Genomic DNA, 21889 nt, shown 5'->3' with positions numbered 1-21889 from the left:
GCTTACCTCTGACTTCGTAGACTACTCTTGATAACCAGCTCTGCGGACCAGCTCAGGGACAACACTTTTCACTTTCTCCATTGGATCCTGCCAAATACAGATAATAAAACACAGGCAATTTCCCAAATAACAAATAAAAGTGATCATCCAGCTCAAGTTTATTATGATGAATAATACACAGAAAGGAATTCATTGCCTGACTCTTGGAAATCTGTTGAAGGGCACACGAACTGTCACACCATTGGGAGTATTGAAGGAGGTGGTTTTTTGGTTATTTCCCTAAAACTGAGCCCACCTTTTACAGCAAAACCCTATTTTCCATTCATTTTATGAACAGAAGACAGTGTTATAATGTGGAAATATCTAGGATTCAGAGATCTGGATTCAAATTAAAGTTCTACAATCCTTAACTACGCAGTCCTGAATAAATCACTGCATTATTCTTCTCAAGTGCAAAACAAGGACAAGGACAACTACACAGGCATATATGTGTACGTAGATACATGCACATGTGTTTATACATATAACTACATGCATACACACAAATAGTTATTAGGATTAAATTTAAAAATATATGTACTTTAAAGACTGTAAGCTCAATGAAGTTTGAATGTATTTTTCTGGCTGTTTCCTTCACTACTATATTCCTAGTACCTAGCATAGTATAATACTTGAGAAAAGCAGGCACTCCATAAAAAATTAACAATTTATTGAAAATGTAAAATACCTACATGTGTTAGAGGTTCATTAAATTCAGCAACAAGAACAGCTTCAACATGGACTTTTGGAGACACAGACTTGGATTTGAATCCCAGCTTTTCCGATTGCCAGTACCCGCACAGGAATGGAACAAGCAGTGACACAGTATTCTCTGGTTCATCATCTCTGAAAGAGCAGGACTTCAGCACCTGGTCCTGCCTTGGGGGTCAGTTAACATCTTCCTCTCAACAGCCCGGGTTGCTTATCTGATGGGTGCTAAAAAGGAAAGCAGTCAAGATACGGGTTTCAATCCAGTTCATTTGTGGACAAAAGAGTGACTAGCAATAGGACCATTATTTGGCCATGGATATACTTTGATCCAACAGTAAAAATTAGGTTAGAACAATGGGCCCCATACCCAGGAAATAGTTCCCAAGCACTCAGTGTGCTTGGAAGTGAGTGGTACAGCCAGGAGAAACCATAGTCCCAGGTCTTTGTAAGTGATAATAGGAAAAAAAAAAAAGAGTAAAGGATGTGTCCTAACCGCCAGTCCATTTTCTTCCATTAAAATTTAACAAGAATTTTTTTTTATCAGAGATTAGAACATCTGGTATGTCATGGCTATTACTTTTGAGGACAAAGCAAACTGTTTTCAATCCCAGATTTTCACAAGTCCAAGAGTTTGAACCCATGAAAAATTGCTCCTAAAACAAGAATGAGACCAAAATGACTTCTAATACAAAATCCAAATATTACCACTTTTGAACTGAGCAAGAGCAGAATAGTTGCATAGAACTCTAAGTGTCTCAAAGATTAGGGCTACATAAATTTGAAATATTATGGTCATTAAACATTAATAATACTTGTTGATAATAATGATAATGACTAATACAGTGGAAATGCTAAACTTCCACTCTTTGCACTGTGGAGTAGCAGAATGAGTGTTAGCATTGGAAACCAACAGACATGAGTTCAAATTCTACCTCCATCCCTCACTATAATTATCTTCACAAGCTGCAATTTCACCATCTGTAAAAATGGTGATAAGAGGATCTTTATGCCAAGATTCTTTGCCTGCCAAGATTGTAGTAAGGTTTAAATACAATAATGAATGTCATAGTGGCAGACACAGTAAATGTTTGGCTCTATACGTTTGTTTCTTTCCCCTTAGCCTGAGATAAAAATTAATATGTGTTTATCTGGAAAGCCACCCATCATTCTTTCCTTACAACTCCTCCCTGGCAGCACAGAAAAGAGGATTATTAATTAGCCAGTGTTTGTGAAACACTTAGAAGATGAAAGTGCTGAGCACAGAACAGCACCATTTACATCACAATACATGAGTTGGCTGCTCCTTCAAGTGGATCCACTTACAATGTAAGGCAGGCCTAATGGATGTGTTCGTGTCATTCAAAAATCAATGTGGCAGTCTCTGGAAAAGGCATGTGTCTGCCTGCCGTGCTATAGTCAGTCCAATGCAGTAGGAGGGCAATCCTGAAGAGGCAATTGATGGATAATGCTCTAACACAGTGATCCCTAACCTTTATGGCAACGGGGACCAGTTTTGCGGAAGGCAATTTTTCCACGGACCAGAAGAGGGGGATGGTTTTGGATGATTCAAGTGCATTACACTTATTGTGCACTTTATTTCTATTATTACTACATTGTATTAATAATATTTAATGAAATAATTATACAACTCACCATAATATAGAATCAGTAGGAGCCCTGAGGTTGTTTCCCTGAAACTAGATGGTCCCATCTGGGGGTGATAGAGACAGGGACAGATCATCAGGCATTAGATTCTCATAAGGAACACCCAACCTAGATCCCTCACATTTGCAGTTCACAATAGGGTTTGTGCTCCTATGAGAATCTAATGTCGTTGCTGATCTGACAGGAGACGGAGCTCAGGTAGTAATGCAAGAGATGGGAGCGGTTGTAAATACAGATGAAGCTTTACTTGCTCACCTGCCGCTCATCTCCAGCTGTGTGGCCCTGTTCCTAACAGGCCATGGATTGGTACCAGTCCATGGCCTAGGGATTGGGGACCACTGCTCTAATAGCCATGGTAATGAGAAACCAGAAAGGAGGTCAAAATTTTATCTAATTGAAACCTACAAACAGCCCTAAATTCCCTTTAGCAACAACAAGGGTATCTGGTGGATTTTGGTTTCACATTGTCTTCTTTCCCTGGCAGATCTTAGAAGAAGAAAATCAAGTCTACATAAATGGCAAAAGCAGTGTTCCCCAAGCTGGGGCTGACAGACCCCTAGAAAAAAGCATTATGTGCTAGTGGAGGAGCTGGAAGTTGTGGATCTCCAACACTGATTTCCAATATTTGGTTCTCCTCTGCTCCTGATCACATGGGAAAATTACACTTTCCCATGTTGTTTCAGCAAAACATCATCTATCACTGTAAATTAATGTTGTTAATATCGAACTTACTGATTTTGTGGTTTTGATGGTTTCTACTTTGTGAATTGTTTTTATCAAAACAAACATATATAAAAGCATATGAATCGAATCTTAAATTTTAGCTTTGTGCAAATTTTAATCTAATTCCAAATAATTTACAAATAATTTAAGAAACACCACAGCCTTTTAAAGGTTTAAAATTTTTTTCTTAATTCTAGATTCTTAATTTGGAAATATATTACTCAAATTTGAGGATCACTGAACTGTGAGAATAAGAAAAGGGAGGAAAAGTCTTAGTAATCGACAAATTGGGTCATCATTCCTTGAATACTCAAGACTTGGCTGCATATTGATTCCTGTATTCTGTAGTTCTGCATCAATAGAAGAAATCTCCATGTATTATTCCGGTATTTCACTTTTACCTCTGAATTATGTTCATATCCACAAATCCCAGCCAAGGGCCTATAGAATAATTGTCCCCACATGTAACATTTTCCTGGTGATGTTTTCCTTTCCTTGGTCCTATGAAATATAGAAATGTGTTTCTAATTATAAGCAGAACCACCTGGTAACTGCATTGTATCATCTCAATAATATGACTCATTTAGTATACAGTTTGGTAGAACTCAGTCATGTTTGACGCTATCCAAGAAAAATTAGTTATGACAATAACCTCACATAACACAGGCTCACCTGTAACCAAGGTGATCATATTTTGTTAGCCAATAATAAGAAATTATGACTTGACAAGTATAAATATATCTGAAATTGGAGTTGTCCTAGAAAATCCAGGACATAACAGATTTCTATGGCATAAGGCACAAAAATCGCCTATGAAGTGATGCTGTGGTGTCTTCATTTTCTTATTTTTAAGAACTTAAAGCAACTGGTTCTTCTATCCATTGTCCTTATACCTGTATGTGTGGGCGGAGGCCCAAGAACCTATCACTTCCTCGAATTCACTGAGTGTGCAGGAGGTGAGCAAAGAAATTAACCAGCTCTTCTGGGAAACTTACCTCTGCCTTTGCAGGGAAACTGAATAGAAATCTCTTCCTGTATAATAAGGCTTTTACAAAACTGACCCCTTCTTTAGACTTGGCAGGGTTGGCTTGTTGATGAGGGAAGAGGTTGTCCAGATGCCTAAGGAAACGCTTATGTGTCAGGCTAAATTTTTCTTCTATGTTGAATCATGGCCCAAGGACCCCCAAGTTTGTGAGCCTGTGCTAATTTGCATGGACAGCTTCCATACTCTTTCTTAATTCTTTGTTTTTGTTTTTTACTGTTTTAAGTAGGAATGTCAGAGAGTGGAAGAAGAGATCAAATGAAGAGAGGGCATGGCATAGATTTGATCTTCCAACAGAGAATAGAAGAAAGGTTTCCTAGTATGGCAGTCCACTCTGACATGGAACTGAGTACCATGGATAGGTCAGTTAAGGAATTCTGAGAGGCCTTGGGCACAGGAAGGAGCAGTCAAAGAGAAATCAGAAGTAGCAACAAAATTCTAACCTGTAGGACATATTTTGATGTTGGGAGTAGTTGGGAGCTATAGGTTCATTAGAACACAGAAGACAAGATTGATGGCATCCACCCACGAGAAATGATAGCAGAAAGTGGAACTGCACCTTGATGTTCATCAGAGTGGCAGAGGAGAAGGCGCCTGTGGCACAGGCAGCAGCTGGAGGAGGTGGGAAGGAGCTAAGAAGATGCAAAGCCTCAGGCAAAGTTCTCCAGGTCCCTCATAGAAGCACCAGGTTGCTTCTGCCTGTTGGAGGACTGTATTGGCAGGAGACAGACGAGAGGGATAGGCCTGGGAAGGATGCTTTCCCAGCATGTTCCAACCTGGTTTTCCAAAAACTAATGACTCCAACAATGGTAACAAAGAAAACGACATAAACTACATGAGTACTAACAGCCAAGCCAGGTTGGCACACAAAATCGACATACAGTACACAATTTAATAGTTGTAGTCTACTTACTAAAGTTGTGCCACCACTATCCCAACCTAATTTTAGAACAGCTCCATCACCCCAAGGCCTTAAATGCTTTTTCCCTTGGATCTATCTTTCCATGTTTCTTTAAGAAGTGCCCTTTTTTGGCATCCTGTCTCAAGCATGGGTAGAAATGCCAGGTGAGCCTGCCTGTTTGTGCCAACCTCCACGCAGTAGAGACCTTCACAAGGTATCCTTTTCCACAGCAAGGCTTAGTCATATGCATGGATGCTGTATGGGGCTCTTTTAAGCACATGGGGTAGCTTATGTCTGAAGCAGGCAGCTGGGCTGCAATGGAAGGACTTAGAATCAGAAGGGCTACTTTCAAATCTCAGTTGAACTCTTGATTGCGTCAGCTCTTGGCCTCTCTGAGACTCCATTCCTAATTCTGCAAAAATGGGTCAACTCTTCCTTACCTCGTGGGGTTACAAATAAAATGAGGTGACTCTTGTGAACACAAGTAACACAGAGAAGGGATCAACACACATCAGTAGAATTCAATGTTCTTGAATGTAAATGAAGAAATCAAAGTTTGTTAAAAAGTGATTGTTTGTCAATTCTACCACACAGATAAGTAATAAATAATCAGTAGACAGTTGTGGAAAAGTCTTACTAAAATGAGATTACTGTGGGGGCAGGGCCAAGATGGCCGACCAGAAGCAGCAACGTTCAGAGGCTCCCAGTGAAAAAAAAAAAACATAATAAGTGTGTGAATCCTTTACCAGCAACCAAGGTATCCACGTTTTCTCATCAAAATTGACTACAGGGCTCTCTCAACAAAAAAATTGACCACGAAGAGAAGGAACAACAGTGTGCTGCAGTGGCACACCTGAGAGCCACACGGGCAAGGGGAACCTCCTCCCCCCAGCCAAGGGAGGTGGTAAGTGTGCTACCCTGCCAGGGAAACTATGCTTTTGCCATGGAACTGTGCAACCCATGGATTGGAAGATCCCATTCGCGAACCCACGCCACCAGAGTCTAGCGTCCCAACCACAGAACGCACAGATGCTTACAGCCTCTCAGCTTGAATCTGCTTAAGCCTAATGGAACTCCCTGGGGGAAGGGTGACCAGCATCAGCTATGGCTGCCTGCTGTCTAAACCGGTTGAGCTCCTTGGGGGAGGGGCAGCAGCCAGCACTATGACTCACAACTGCCTAACAGGCTAAGCACCCTGGGCGGGGGGCGGGGGGGGGGGGGAAGGGCAACACCCATTTCTATAGCTCCAGGCTATGCTTTTCCCCTGCTGGAGCCAGAGAGACTGGACAGCTTGGCCCCAAGACTTGTCCCCACAGCCCAACACACCAGCTGTGGCAGTCTGCAGCCAGAGTGCCTCTTCAGACCTAACCCTGACCCATCTTTCCTCATTGGGTGGGGCTTCCCTGCAGGATTTCCAGTAACTCCAGCCAGAGGATCAGGGACAGAATTCGGATCTCCCTGGGCATGAGCCCCTAGGGGGAAGGGTGGCCACAGTCTCTGCGGACTAGCAGACTTAACCTCTCCTCCTGGTACTTCTGAGGAATGCAGGCAGCCTGGATGAGTGGGTTTCCCCGCAGTGAAGCACACTCTCTCCACCAAGAAACAAAGTGCTTCATTAAATGGGTCCTGCTTCCCATGCCACCCAACTGGGTGAGACCCTCCAACAGGGGTTGTCAAACACCCTATATAGGAGAGATCCTACTGGCATCACGTTGGTGCCCCTCGAGGTCAGACATCCCAGAAGAAAGAGCAAGCACCCATTTTTGCTCTTCTCCAGCCTCTGTGAGTGACATCTCCAGGCATGGGAATGAATTGGGTAAATAGGGCCTAAAGTGAACCCCCAGAAAACTGCAGCAGCCCTACAGAAGAGGGACCTGACTACCGAAAGAAAAACAAACCAACAGAAGGCAACAACAAAAAAAAGGCCCCCACAAAAACCACATCCAAGGGTCGGCGGACTCAAAGACCAAAACTAGACAAACTCACGAAGATGAGAAAGAATCAACTAAAAACTGCTGAAAACCCAGAAGGCCAGAGTGCCTCTTTTCCTCCAAATGATTGAAACGTCTCTCTATCAAGGGTACAGAACTGGACAGAGGATCAGATGGATGAATTGATGGAAGTAGGCTTCAGAAGATGGGTAGTAACTACAATGAGCTAAAGGAGCATGTTCTAACTCAATGCAAAGAAGCTAAGAACCTTGATAAAAGGTTAGAGGAATTGCTAACTAAAATAACCAGTTTAGAAAGGAACATAAACAACCTGATGGAACTGAAAAACACAGCGCTAGAACTTTGTGAAGTATACACAAGTATCAACAGCCGAATCGACCAAGCAGAAGAAAAGGATATCAGAGTTTGAAGACCACCTTACTGAAATAAGACATGCAGACAAGAATAGAGAAAAAAGAATGAAAAGGAATGAACAAAGCCTCCAAGAAATATGGGACTTCATAAAAAGACCGAACCTACAATTGATTTGAGTACGAGAAGGAGGTAGAGAGAATAGAAACAAGCTGGAAAACACACTGCAGGATATTATCCAGGAGAACTTCCCCAATCTAGCAAGACAGGCCAACATGCAAGTTCAGGAAATACAGAGAGCACCATTAAGATACTCCACGAGAAGATCAACCCCAAAATACATAATCATCAGGTTCTCCAAGGTTGAAATGAAGGAAAAACTCTTAAGGGCAGCCAGAGAGAAAGGCCAAGTCTCTTACAAAGGGAAGCCCATCAGACTAACAGCAGACCTCTCAGCAGAAACTCTACAAGCCAGAAGAGATTGGGGGCCAGTATTCAACATTAAGAATTTTCAACCCAGAATTTCATATCCAGCCAAACTAAGCTTCATAAGCAAAGGAGAAATAAAATCCTTTTCAGACAAGCAAATACTGAGATATTTCATTACCAGGCCTGCCCTGCAAGAGCTCCTGAAGGAAGCACTAAATATGGAAAGGAAAAACCGGTACCAGCCACTGCAAAAACAGACCAAAATATAAAGACCAATGACATTATGAAGAAACTGCATCAGCTAGTGTGCAAAATAACCAAATAGTATCATGAAGACAGGATCAAATTCACACATAACAATACTAACCTTAAATGTAAATAGGCTAAATGCCCCAATTAAAAGACACAGACTGGCAAATTGGATAAGGAATCAAGACCCATTGGTGTGCTGTATTCCGGAGACCCATATTATATGCAGAGACACACAGAGGCTCAAAATAAAGGAATGGAGAAAAATTTATCAAGCAAGTGGAAAGCAAAAAAACGCAGGAGTTGCATCCTAGTCTCTAACAAAACAGACTACAAACCAGAAAAAAGGGCATTACATAATGGTAAAGGGAACAATTCAACAAGAAGAGCTAACTATTATAAATATATATGCACCTAATACAGGAGCACCCAGATTTGTAAAGAAAGTTCTTAGAGACCTACAAAGAGACTTAGACTCCCACACAATAATAGTGGGAGATTTTAACACCTCACTGTCAATATTAGACAGATCAATGAGACAGAAAATTAACAAGGATATTCAGGACTTGAACTCAGCTCTGGACCAAGCAGACCTAATAGACATCTACAGAACTCTCCACCCCAAATCAACAGAATATACATTCTTCTCAGTGCCACGTGGCACTTATTATAAAATCAACCACATAATTGGAAGTAATACACTCCTCAACAAATGAAAAAGTACTGAAATCATAACAAACAGTCTCTTAGACCACAGTGCAATCAAATTAGAACTCAGGATTAAGAAACTCACTCAAAAGCACACAATTTCATGGAAACTGAACAACCTGCTTCTGAATGACTCCTGGGTAAAGAATGAAATTAAGGCTTAAATCAAGAAGTTCTTTGAAACCAATGAGAACAAAGAGACAATGTACCAGAATCTCTGGGACACAGCTAAAGCAGTGTTAACAGGGAAATTTATAGCACTAAATTTTCACAGCAGAAAGCTAGAAAGATCTCAAATCAACACTCTAACATCACAATTAAAAGAGCTAGAGAGGCAAGAGCAAACTAATCCAAAAGCTAGAAAACAAGAAATAACTAGGATCAGAGAAAAATTGAAGGAGAAAGAGACATAAAAAACACTCCAAAAAATCGACAAATCCAGGAGCTTGAAAAATTAGCAAAATAGGTAGACCGCTAGCTAGACTAATAAAGAAAGAGAGAAAATCAAATAGACACGACACAATAAGCAATAATAAGGGGGATATCACCACTGACAGAAATACAAACTACCATCAGAGAATACTATAAACACCTCTATGCAAATAAAGTGAAAATCTAGAAGAAATGAATAAATTTCTGGATGCATACACCCTACAAAGACTACACCAGGAAGAAGTTGAATCCCTAAATAGACCAATAACAAGTTCTGAAATTGACAGAATAATTAATAGCCTACCAACCAAAAAAAGCCCAGGACCAGACAGATTCACAGCTGAATTCTACCAGAAATACAAAGGGGGGCTGGTACCATTCTTTCTGAAACTATTCCAAACAATTGAAAAGGAGAGACTCCTCCCTAACTCATTTTATGAAGCCAGAATCATCCTGATACCCAAACTGGGAAGAGACACAACAACAAAAAAGAAAACTTCAGGCCAGTATCTCTGATGAACATCAATGCGAAAATCCTCAATAAAATACTGGCAAACCGAATCCAGCAGCACATCAAAAAACTTACCCAGCAAGATCAATTCGGCTTCATCCCTGGGATGCAAGGCTGGTTCAACATATGCAAATCAATAAACATAATCCATCATGTAAACAGAACCGAAGACAAAAACCACATGATTATCTCAATAGATGCAGAAAAGGCCTTTGACAAAAATTCAACATCCCTTCATGTTAAAAACTCTCAATAAACTAGGTATTGATGGAACATATCTCAAAATAATAAGAGCTTTTTATGACAAAACCACAGCCAATATCATATTGAATGGGCAAGAGCTGGAAGCATTCCCTTTGAAAATCAGTACAAGACAAAGATGCCCTCTCTCACCACTCCTATTCAACACAGTATTGGAAGTTCTGGCCAGGGCAATCAGGCAAGAGAAAGAAATAAAGCGTATTCAAATAGGAAGAGAGGAAGTCAAGTTGTCTCTGATTGCAAATGGCATGATTTTATATTTAGAAAACCCCATCATCTCAACCCAAAAACTCCTTAAACTGATAAGCAACTTCAGCAAAGTCTCAGGATACAAAATCAATGTGCAAAAATCACAAGTATTCCTTTATATCAACAATAAGCAAGCAGAGAGCCAAATCATGAATGAACTCCCATTCATAATTGCTACAAAGAGAATAAAATACTTAGGAATACAGCTAACAAGGGATGTGAAGGACCTCTTCAAGGAGAACTACAAACCACTGCTCAAGGAAATAACAGAGGACACAAACAAATGGAAAACATTCCATCCTTATGGATAGGAAGAATCAATATCATGAAAACGACCATACTGCCCAAAGTGTTTTATAGATTCAATGCTATTCCCATCAAACTACCATTGACATTCTTCACAGAATTAGAAAAAAAATTATTTTAAATTTCAAATGGAATCAAAGCAGGCCCTGTGTAGCCAAGACAATTTTAAGCAAAAAGAACAAAGCTGGAGGCATCATGCCACCTGACTTCAAACTATACTGCAAGGCTACAGTAACCAAAACAGCATGGTACTGGTACTAAAACAGACATATAGACCAGTGGAGCAGAACAGAGACCTCAGAAACAACACCACACATCTACAACCATCTGATCTGACAAACCTGACAAAAACAAGCAATGGGGAAAGGATTTCCTATTCAGTAAATGGTGCTGGGAAAACTGGCTAGCCATATGCGGAAAACTGAAACTGGACCCCTTTCCTTACACCTCATACAAAAATTAACTCAAGATGGATTAAAGACTTAATTATAAAATCCAAAGCCATAAAAACCCTTGAAGAAAACATAGGCAATACCATTCAGGACATAGGCATGGGCAAAAACTTCATGAAAAAAACACCAAAAGCAATTGCAACAAAAGCCAAAATTGACAAATGGGATCTAATTAAACTAAAGAGCTTCTGCACTGCTTAAAAGGAACTATCATCAGAGTGAACAGGCAACCTACAGAATGGGAGAAAATTTTTGCAATCTACCCATCTGACAAAGGTCTAATATCCAGAATTTATAAGGGACTTAAACATATTTACAAGAAAAAAAACAATTCCATCAAAAAGTTGTCAAAGGATAGGAATACTACTCAAAAGAAGACATTTACACAGCCAACAAATATATGAAAAAAAGCTCAACATCACTGATCAGAGAAATGCAAATCAAAACCATCATGAGATACCATCTCATGCCAGTAAGAATGGTGATTATTAAAAAGTCACGAATCAATAGATGCTGGTGAGGCTGTGGAGAAATAGGAACGCTTTTACACTGGTGGTGGGAATGTAAATTATTTCAACCATTGTGGAAGACAGTATGGTGATTCCTCAAGGATCTAGAACCAGAAATACCATTTGATCCAGCAATCCCATTACTGGGTATATACCCAAAGGAATATAAATCATTCTACCATAAAGACACATGAACATGTATGTTTATTGCAGCATTATTTACAATAGCAAAGACATGGAACCAACAAAAATGCCCATCAATGATAGACTGGATAAAGAAAATGTGGTACATATACACCATGGAATACTATGCAGCCATTAAAAAATGAGATCATGTCCTTTGCAGGGACATGGATGAAGCTGGAAGCCGTCATCCTCAGTAAACTAACACAAGAACAGAAAACGAAACACCACATGTTCTCACTCATAAGTGGGAGTTGAACACTGAGACTACATGGACGCAGAGAGGGGAACACCACACACCTGGGCCTGTTGGGGGGTGGGGGGCGAGGGGAGGGAACTTAGAGTACGGGTCAATAGGTGCAGGAAACCACCATGGCACATGTATACCTATGTAACAAACCTGCACGTTCTGCACATGTATCCCGTTTTGTTAGAGGAAATAAAGAAAAAAAATGAGATTAGAAGAGCTGAAGAATTAGACTAGAGGTATCTTGTTCCTTTTGTACTGATGACCTTAATGGTAAAAAAGAAACATAGAAAGATAAATCCAAAGGAAAAAGTGTTTAAGGCTTCAGGGTGATGGGACTGTTCTAAAATTAGATTGGGATGATGGTGGCACAATTTTAAATAAAAAGATTACCCTCAATAATGTGGGTGGGCCTCACCCAATCAGTTAAAGGTCTTCGGAGCAAACTCTGAGGCCTCCAAGAAAAGAAATTCTGTCTCAAGACTGTAACATCTCCTCCTGCCTGAGTTTTCAGCCTGCCGGCCTGCCCTACAAATTTCAGACCCCACAATTTTGTGAGCTAATTCTTTTACAAAATTGAATATTTTCTTCCCTCTCTCTCTCTCTCTCTACACACACAAACACACAATTCATTATGTTTCTCTGGAGAGTCCTTACAAATATATATACTTAAAACAAGTGAATTTTATTGTATGTAAATTACATATCAATTTTTTAAACACTAGATACTATATGATTCTATTTATATAAAATTCTATAAACTGCAAACTGATCTATAATGGGCTTGGGGAAACTTTTGAGGGTGAAGAATATATTTCCGATCTTGATTATGGTGATGGTTTCATGGGTGTTTACATAAGCCCAAACTTACCAAAGTGTACACTTTACATAGGTGCAGATTATTATACGTCGATTCTACCTTAATAAGTGTTATCTTCAACAGGCACAGAAAGACAAAGCCAAAGGGGAAACTGTCTGAGCCTCAGTACAGATGTGGCCTATGTTGCCTCCATGGTTCCTCTTCCTCCTGCCCCCGCCCTGGTGTCCTTAGGCTGCCCAAAGATCGGCGAATGGAAAGGAGCACCCTGCCCCCAGTGGACACAGGCCCACCCTCGAGGACTCTGGGGGTATCCTGTTCCTCCTCTACTTCAGGTGAAGATGCTGGCAAGAAACTGTTTCCTGGACACACAGTGAGCCCATGCATCACTGGAGATAAAGTAGGAAAACAGTGAAAGTCCAGTCTTTTATCAGCAGAAAGAACACTGATAGAGACAGTGTTGTGGTGTCCTTGCTTGTGAGCACCTGGGAATCAATTTATCTTGGAACCAATGTTTTGTCCTAAAGGAGTGGGACACAGAGCATCTGTCCTCTCCCTATAGCACAAGCACAGCTGGTCAGAGAGCACAAGCTTCCGGGGTCAACCAAAATATAAAACTATAGGGTCAAGAGTCAACAGAAAGAGCTGTTTCCCTCTGAGAGACCAGTAAGCAGAAATAATTTCTTAGCACAGGGGTGTCAACTATGCTTCTCTAAGAACTCAGGCAGGAAGCTTCTGCTCACACAGAACCTTGAGCAAGTCTGTCCATCAGCAAAGGCTTAGGAAAAGCACCCAGGTATGTCCCAGGATAGACAAGGAGGACAACATAGACACACAGTGGCGAACAGGTGAGTGTACAAAAAAGCTGTGGTCCAGGTGAGCATGAAGACCAGCTTGTTATGTGCACTTGCTAAGAGTCTTGGGGAAGAGGAAGTGTGATGTCATGTCAGGAGCCACCATAAGGATTTATTCAGGGCCGTGGACCAAGAGTCTGCTCCACTGAGTGGCTTCAGCCATTCTTAGCTATACTTTTCTCATGTATATAATGTTTGGGAGTATAAGACCACTCAAGATGTTTCTATAACTACCACAGAATTATTTCAGACAAGGTTCTGGTGCCCAGAGTTAGCCAAGGAGAGAGGCTGGCCAGGCTCCCAGGGCCAACCTGGCACTCTCTGGGCAGGTCATGGTCTTGTACCCTGATTCCTCCTTCAGAGCTGGCAGCAATGTGAATGGCACTCCAAGAATTCACAAACCTGGGGATTACTGGAGCTTCCAGGTTACCTGGAGATGACGGTTTTTTTGAGGCTAAAACTACAGAAATTTATTTTCTCACAGTTCTGGTGCCTGGAAGTCCAAGATCAAGGTGTCAGTAGAGTTAGTTTCTTCTGAGGCCTCTCTCCTTGACTTGCAGACAGCCGCCCCTTCACTCTATCCTCACATGGTCTTCCCCCGTGCCATCTCAGGCCTACCTGGGGATGATTTAAGTTCCTGGCTACAGAGGAGGGTGTTGAGTTTGTGTGTGTAAAAGAGATAGTGCCAGATGTAGGAAACAGAGAATCCTGGGACTGTGGGGCTGAGAGGTGACAGAAACACAAAATTCACCTAAAAAAAAAAAAAAAAAAAGCTGAGATTCACATTCAAGTGACTTAGTTCATGGGCTTTTTGACCATGGAACAATGGCTTGGTTTTTCTGAGCTCATTCTATCATCTGTAAAATGGGCCTAAGGAACCAGCTCATGGCATTGCTGTAAGACTGAAATGAGATAATAATGTCACAGTGCCTGTGAACATGCTTTATTTTTTAATTTGTACAAATGTATGGGGTACAAGGGCAATTTTGTTGCGTGCATAGATTTTGTAGTGATCAAGACAGGGCTTTTGGGATATCTATCACCAGAATAATGTACATTGTACCCACTAATCAATTTCTCATCATTCTGCCCCCTTCATCCCCTCACCCTTCTTTGTCTCCGTTATCTTATCATACCACTCTCTACAGCCATATGAATGCACTTCATAAGCAGCAAGGCCAGCACACAAGTGCGCAGATGAGTGGACGGCTCGACATTGCTTGGAGCGCCTCACTATGCATGGAAGAGGCAGGTTTATCAACACTCAGCTACAACATGGCCCCTCCTGGGGAACAGGCATGAGCCAGGGGCTGTGGGAGCTGGAAGGACAGACTCAGCCCTGCCTAGAAAGGGCTGAGAAATTAACAGTCACAGCACTGAGTACACTACTGCTGTTCATGAAAACCATGGGCCTGTGCATTTTAATTCATAAAAAGACAATAGGATACAGATATTTTTAGTTTTCTATTTTAAAAAAAGAAATCAGTAAGTGCAAGGAGCCTCCCACACTCAGCCTCTAACGCTCCTACCAAGCCCGTAATCGGCTGTTGCTATCCACATTTTACCAGCAACTGAGGCTGAGACAGATTAGAGTTGTCAGCAGAAGTCCCAGAGCCGGGTGGTGACAGAGCCAGAATCTAGCCCTGCCACCAATGCTCTTGTTTCCCACTGTAATTTTAAAATAACATAAGCAAGATGTTATAGTTTTTGAATTTAAACATCTTTTAAAATAAGATTATTGTTTTTCTGTGCTAGATTCAAACTGAGCTTTGGAAATGAAGAAAGAATTGAGAGAACTTGGAAAGGTTTGGGAAGGACATGGCCAAAATGAGCAACAGCTTGGGGGAGAAAAAAGACAACTTTTCCTGCTGGGGGAAAAATGGAAGAAATTATTCACTAGATGGCACATTCCAATGAGGCCAGGGGCAGCATCTTTCATCGTCCCTCAGTGTCCTCCTCCTCTTTCTTTCTGCTCCCCAGCTGGGAACACAGTGTATTCTGCTTGGTCTGTTGCTCATTTTAGTCTGAAAAGGAAAAAGCCAAGGGAGTGGAACCAATGACAACCTCCAAGAATCCTGCATGAGGAATCAGAGGAAAGTGGAGATGAAAAGAGGTTTCACGCGCCACGATATCAGAACAAGAAGAAAAATTCTAGAATGCACTTGAAAAATAACTGTCTTTGTCTGAAACAGGTGTGAGACACTTGAACACACTACCAAAAATGCGAAGTCTCTTTCTTTGGAGACCTCAAAAAGAAGGCTCAGGTGCCAACATTTTGAAAGGGTAGATCGCACACCTATAGTCCTGGGGGCGACATCTCAATGTAACTGTCTGAAAAGCCAGTGATGCCTGTGACTTTGCTGATGTCAAAAGTCTAATTCCAACATGACTCCACGAGCTAAAACGGCTTCTCCATCCATGGCAAGTTTTGCAAGCACCCCGAGGATTCCAGAGACGTGGTTAAGCCTCCGGGAAGACCAGGAAGAGCTTTTCCAATATCATCTGAGGCTTGGTGGGAGAGCGAATGTCGAGCCCGTAATAGATGCTTTCTGATCCTCCTCACACTGCATCTGGCTCTCCTAAGTATTGGTCCTATTACGTTTTTAAAAATAGCTCAGAAGTAATTTGAGTGCTGAACTGGCTACAGGATTTAAAAAACCCACCTGAATACATTCTAACTTCTTCCTATCAGCCAGAGACCAAGAACCGCAGTTGCAGTTTCCTCGGAGCTAATTTTCAGCATTAGGATTTATCAGAACCTAAATTCCGTTCTAATAAATGATGGAACAGCAGCCACTCTTTCAGCCACTTATTTGGGCAACCAGGGAATTGGCAGACGAGTTAAAAATTTTCATTGGTGACAACACACAGCTGTTGAGGTGCAAAGATCTGAGACTCTAATCAGACCAGGTTATATACGTAGCACTGTCTCATTATCTCTGCTTGTGGGATAGGGTTCACAGGCAGCTGGGGCTGTACGGGGGTGTCAACAGAATAGCTAATGGCAAGTTGACACACAGAGATATCAACTTGGAAGAGAGAAAGTGGGTAACCCTATGCCCCCATCCAACCTTGAAGAAGAACACAGAGTAGGAGCAGCCCCTGCCTACAACTCTCCTTGCATAAGGCAATAGCCATAACAAACATGACCCCTTTTTTGGATTTATGAAAAATGGTTAAAAATGACACACCCAGGGCCTCCTGTTGGCCTCCATTTCAATGTCCTTTCAGGAACTTCATATTCTTCCCAACATTTTGAGAAAAGTTGTGATGTTGTCAATAAAGCAAGAAACACACAGAGTGAGATATTATCTTGAGTGCCCAGTGCAGAACAGGAAGTCAAGACGTGGGAGCTATTCACACTATGAATACACTGCAGTAAACACAGTGTCATTTTAAATTCTCATTTGCAATGTAGATGATGGTTATCTTAGAACTAATACAAGTAACAACAAGAATTGACCAAACTACGGAATGATAAGCAATTTACAAAATATTTTTACATCCATTATCTTCTTAACCTTTAAATACAGCTGCGTATGATGGGAGTAGTGGTGGGGCTTATTATTCAGACTTTAAAGATGAGCATTACTAGGGGCTCTATAGAGTAAACAAACTAATATGCTTGTTCTTGCCCAAGTTCAGAACCTACCACAGGGTAGAACAGGAGTCAGGCAAATGAAGAGGAAAATGCTGACTTTATTACTAATACACGTTATTGGAGAGCATGGCTGAGGTATGCCATAAGCCTGTTAACATTCCCTACCAAACCCACTCCCCACAGGCACACATGACACACACTAGTGTAGACCCTGGGACGGCCATCCAAGTGAAAGTTTGGGACCACAGCAGATGCATTAACTAAAACTACAAGACAAGAGGGATGAGAGCAAATCCCTCATGCTGACAGTCTTTTGATGGATGAACTCTACCCAACAGATCACATATGCCAAAGGCTACAACTCCCTCCTCCTCATGGGGATGTGAGGGATAGGGGCCAGGGAGCCAGGAGTGTTACTCATGAAAGCATACGGAAAGGATAAAAAGTGATTTCTCTTAAAGCATCCCAGTTCTTTGTTCTCCTAGCCAACTGGGTTTAACCATTAAGCTTACGGTCACCCAAGGTTGTGGCTATTTTCTCTGGGGGGAGCTCTCTGTCCTAACAGTGCCACTCCCATCTTTCTGAGGCCAGTCCCCTGACACTAGCCACAGTTCCTTTGGAGAATCCTTCTGGGATTGAAGGTGGACAGTTAAGAAATTACTCTCAGAAGACTCTGGATGGATCCAAAGAGCATATTAATTTAACTAACGTAAGGGCAAATTCACTTCCTAGTCTTTTTCTCCCTCCCTGCTGCCAAAATGTTCAGCTACATTGTCTAATATAATGTTTTTTGGAGGTTCTTCAATGTAATTAAATAATAATATAAAATACTCAATAATTGAATTCCAGCAACACAGAGGAGACCAAGTTTGAATACAAACTCCCTTTCATCTGGAAATTCCAAGTGAGATCTTGAAGTCCAAAAATCAAATCTTCTTCTAAGGAAAGTCCAAAGTTTAGGTTCCAAAGAATTAAAGCCCAAAGTTAAATTTCCTTAATGTACAATTAAAATTCCAAAGGACGTCAAGTCCAACACAAATTTTTATTTTTTTCCCATGACTTGATATGCAAAAAAATGTTCAAAATTTTATTTCATTTCCAATTTTTTTTTTTTTTTTGAAATGGAGTCTCACTCTGTCGGCTGGAGTGCGATGGCATGATCTTGGCTCACTACAACCTCTGCCTTCCGGGTTCAAGCAATTCTCGTGCCTCAGCTTCCCGAGTAGCTGGGATTACAGGTGGCCACCACCATGCCTGGGTAATTTTTGTATCTTTAATAGACAGGGTTTCACCATGTTGGCCAGGCAGGTCTTGAACTTCTGACCCCAAGTGATCCATCCACCTCGGCCTCCAAAAGTGCTGGGATTACAGGTATGAGCCACCATACCTAGCCCAATTTCCAGTTCTGATGAGTCTCTACCAGAGGGCCTGGGTCTGATGTCTGTAGCAGCCCCAGCCTGGGCTGCCTTCTGTGGGAATGGGTGTGGCTCCTTCATGGCCTCTCATGAGCCACATTTTTTAAAGAGTTCAAAGAGTTAATAGGACACATCAGATTATTATAGCCTCAGCCTCATATTCCACATAATTCAGAACGACAAGAAATCCTCAGCCATCAGAACAGGTTTTTGAGCAGATTGTTTTTTCAGAATCCAGTAATGAGTGTTGTCAGAGGGCCTGCAATATTTGAAGGAAGGAGAAAGATCTATGGGGTAAGCCACAATTTGGGTCCTGAAATCTAAAATTTCGGTCAGTGCTGACATATTTAACAAACTGAGAACCAAATTTGGGGTGAATTCTTGAATGTGCAAACAAGCCATGTGAATCCAACCACATTTTTCACCCTTCCAGACAAGATGCAAAGCAACAAGAAGGGGAACGGCACCAGGACACCTGAGCCCACCCTGCCGGCCCAAGGCAGGCATGACACCTCTACGCTCTGTACAGATCATGCGCTGTCTATGCCATTTACACTCTTGGCCTGCAGTCCTGGCTAAGATCCACATCGCTGCAAGCACACATCTGCCTACTGATGCTTAAAGACAACAATGCCGCACTGTGCCTGGTCAGTTCCAGGCAAAGCTTACAGTAGCCATCATGACGTGGGTTTAACTAAGACCCCAACAGCCTGTTAGCTCACTCTAGCAGTTAGATTTTGCTAAAGTCCACGTTTGTTTAAAACTGCCTAAAAACAGCCATTTTTTTTTTCTCATGAACAAAGCTGCCATGAGTGGGGTGACCACATCAATGCATTGCTTAAAACTAGGAGACTTTGGAGAGTGAAAAGGGAAGAGACGAATAAATATGATGCGACAAAAAGCATTAACTGTCCCAGGCAAATTGTGCTGCCTAGTTGGTAGAGCCATAAGCTGCAGGTGACACAAGGTGAAAGTCCTATTTCTCCATGGAAGCCCCTTAATGTGGGGGACATGAAGAATGGGTAGTAGGGGTCTTCCCCAAACGAAATTGGGGCTACCAGAGTCAAATGACTTGCCTGGAATTATCACATTTATAAGCAATGCCACCAGTGATGGAACTCCAGTCTTCCGCTTCCAAAGCCATGGTTCTTTCAACATATCCCAAGCACATATTTTCCCCTTTGGATTCTTCTTCCAACTCCCCGCCAGCCATTTCTGCTACAATTTGAACACCTTTCTTCCCCTTGTTTACCTTTGGCTTTTGAAAAATAATGTGTATTTTTCTACTACACAACTAATAAATGTTCACTGTGGAAAATTTGGAAATTGTAGAAAAGCATAAAGAGAAAAAACCAACTGGAATCTTACCATTAAGAAATAAGTCTTGTTAACTTTTTGAGATAGAGTCTTGCTCTGTCACCCAGGCTGGAGTGTAGGTGCGCAATCTTGGCTCACTGCAGCCTATGCCTCCCAGTGATTCTCCCGCCTCAGCCTCCTGAGTAGCTGGGATCACAGGTGCCCACCACCATGCACAGCTAATTTTTGTATTTTTAGTAGAGACGAAGTTTTGCCATGTTGGTCAGGCTGGTCTCGAACTCCTGACTTCAAGTGATCCTCCTACCTGGGCCTCCCAAAGGGCTGGGATTACAGGCATGAGCCACCACACCTGGCCATTGTTAATATTTTAATGTCTATTCTGCAGATATTTGTGTGTGTGTGTCTATATGTGCATATATTATGTATATAACACACCTCCTTTTCTTCCTCTCCCTCCTTCAAGCAAATAATAGGTGGTGTCTCATTGCCTCAGGGATGAAATAATACCAGGCAAAAAGCAGAAAATAAGGAGAGTTTGGTTTCCAAAAATTCAGACTAATCAAAGATATTGTCTTTGTCATCTGAGGCAAATAATAATTTTTCTCTTCTTTCCAATATTTATACTTCATGTTTCTTTTTGTTGCCTTATTGTTGGCTAAGAGTGCCAGGAAAATATTAAAAAGTAGTAATAATGATGGCAAGCTCACATGGTGAGGTCTGACTTTAATGTCCAGGTTTCCCCATTCAACATGATATTGGCCAATTTGACATAAATATTCTTTATCTGGTTAAGGAAGTCTTCTATTCTTTGTGGCTAGCAGGTATCTTTTTAAAATTTTTTATTAAAAGTCAGGAACGATATTGAAACTTATCAAATGTATTTTGGCATCTAGTAAGAATCATGATTCATTCTCCTTTGATTTTATAGAGATGATGAATTATATCAATAGATTTTTTCACCATCAGGCTATTTTTACATTCCTGATTATGCTGTATTATTTGTTTAAATAAGCTGCTAGATTTGATTTGCTAGTCGAAAGTAAGATTGGTTTATATTTTTCATTTTTCGAAGTACCGAGCTTGTGTTCTTGAGAGACCTGCAGAATCATAAGATAAATTGGAATAATTTTGTTATTTTCAAGCTTACATAACAGGAGAGAATTATTTTTCTTGAAAAAAATTTAAAGCTTTCTCAGAAAAACTTCTGGCCTAGGAGCCCTTTTGGAGATAATTTACTGACAGCTGTTTCCTTTTTACCCATTTTTATTTAATAATTAAGAATTTTTATTTTATCCTGTGTCAATATTATCAATTTAAACTTTTCTGCATAAATTGAAATTTTAAAATTGAATAGCATAGAATTATATATGGTTCCTATTGTTTTTGTCTTGTGGTCTAATTTATTAATATCATGCTTTTTTGTTAGGCTTTTAGTAATTTGGTACCAATTTATACTTCCCACTAGCAATGTGTGAGTGGTCCCATTTCTTCACATCCTGCCAGCACTTGGTCTTGTCACTATTTTTTAAATTTAGTCATTGTGATTGGTATGTAGTGATAGTCATTTTGGTTCTAATTTACATTTCCCCAATTGCTAGTGAGGTTGAATATCTTTTCAGGTGCTTATTTGCCATCTAAATACCATCTTCAGTGAAATATCTCTTCATGTTTTTAGCTCATTTTCTTTTTTTTTTTTTTTTTTGAGACGGAGTCTCTGTCGCCCAAGCTGGAGTGCAGTGGCGCGATCTTGGCTTGCTGTAAGCTCCAACTCCCAGGTTCACGCCATTCTCCTGCCTCAGCCTCGCTACAGGCGACTGCCACCACGCCCGGCTTTTTTTTTTTTTTTTTTTTGTATTTTTACTAAAGACAGGGTTTCACTGTGTTACCCAGGATGGTCTCAATCCCCTGACCTCGTGATCAGCCCGCCTCCACCTCCCAAAGTGCTGGGAATACAGGCATGAGACA

At 41.1% G+C, this 21889-nt stretch overlaps 1 long non-coding RNA gene across 2 annotated transcripts in view; it reads right to left on the bottom strand.

Annotated features, from left to right (window-relative positions):
* LOC129042461 (uncharacterized) overlaps positions 1 to 6201 on the bottom strand; it is a 40745-nt gene extending 34544 nt beyond the window's left edge. For both annotated transcript variants that reach the window (XR_008504132.2, XR_010127160.1), the window contains exons 1-3: positions 4134 to 6201; positions 732 to 975; positions 7 to 87 (exon numbers count right to left, since the gene is read on the bottom strand). This is a non-coding gene — a long non-coding RNA (uncharacterized LOC129042461). The remainder of the gene's footprint in view (positions 1 to 6; positions 88 to 731; positions 976 to 4133) is intronic.
* Between the last annotated feature and the right edge of the window lie 15688 nt (positions 6202 to 21889).

This window comes from Pongo pygmaeus, chromosome 7 (assembly GCF_028885625.2).
Source record: "Pongo pygmaeus isolate AG05252 chromosome 7, NHGRI_mPonPyg2-v2.0_pri, whole genome shotgun sequence".
NCBI classification, from domain to species: domain Eukaryota; kingdom Metazoa; phylum Chordata; class Mammalia; order Primates; family Hominidae; genus Pongo; species Pongo pygmaeus.
Note: the sequence above shows the minus strand (reverse complement) of the source record. Positions and strands in the feature narration are given on the sequence as shown.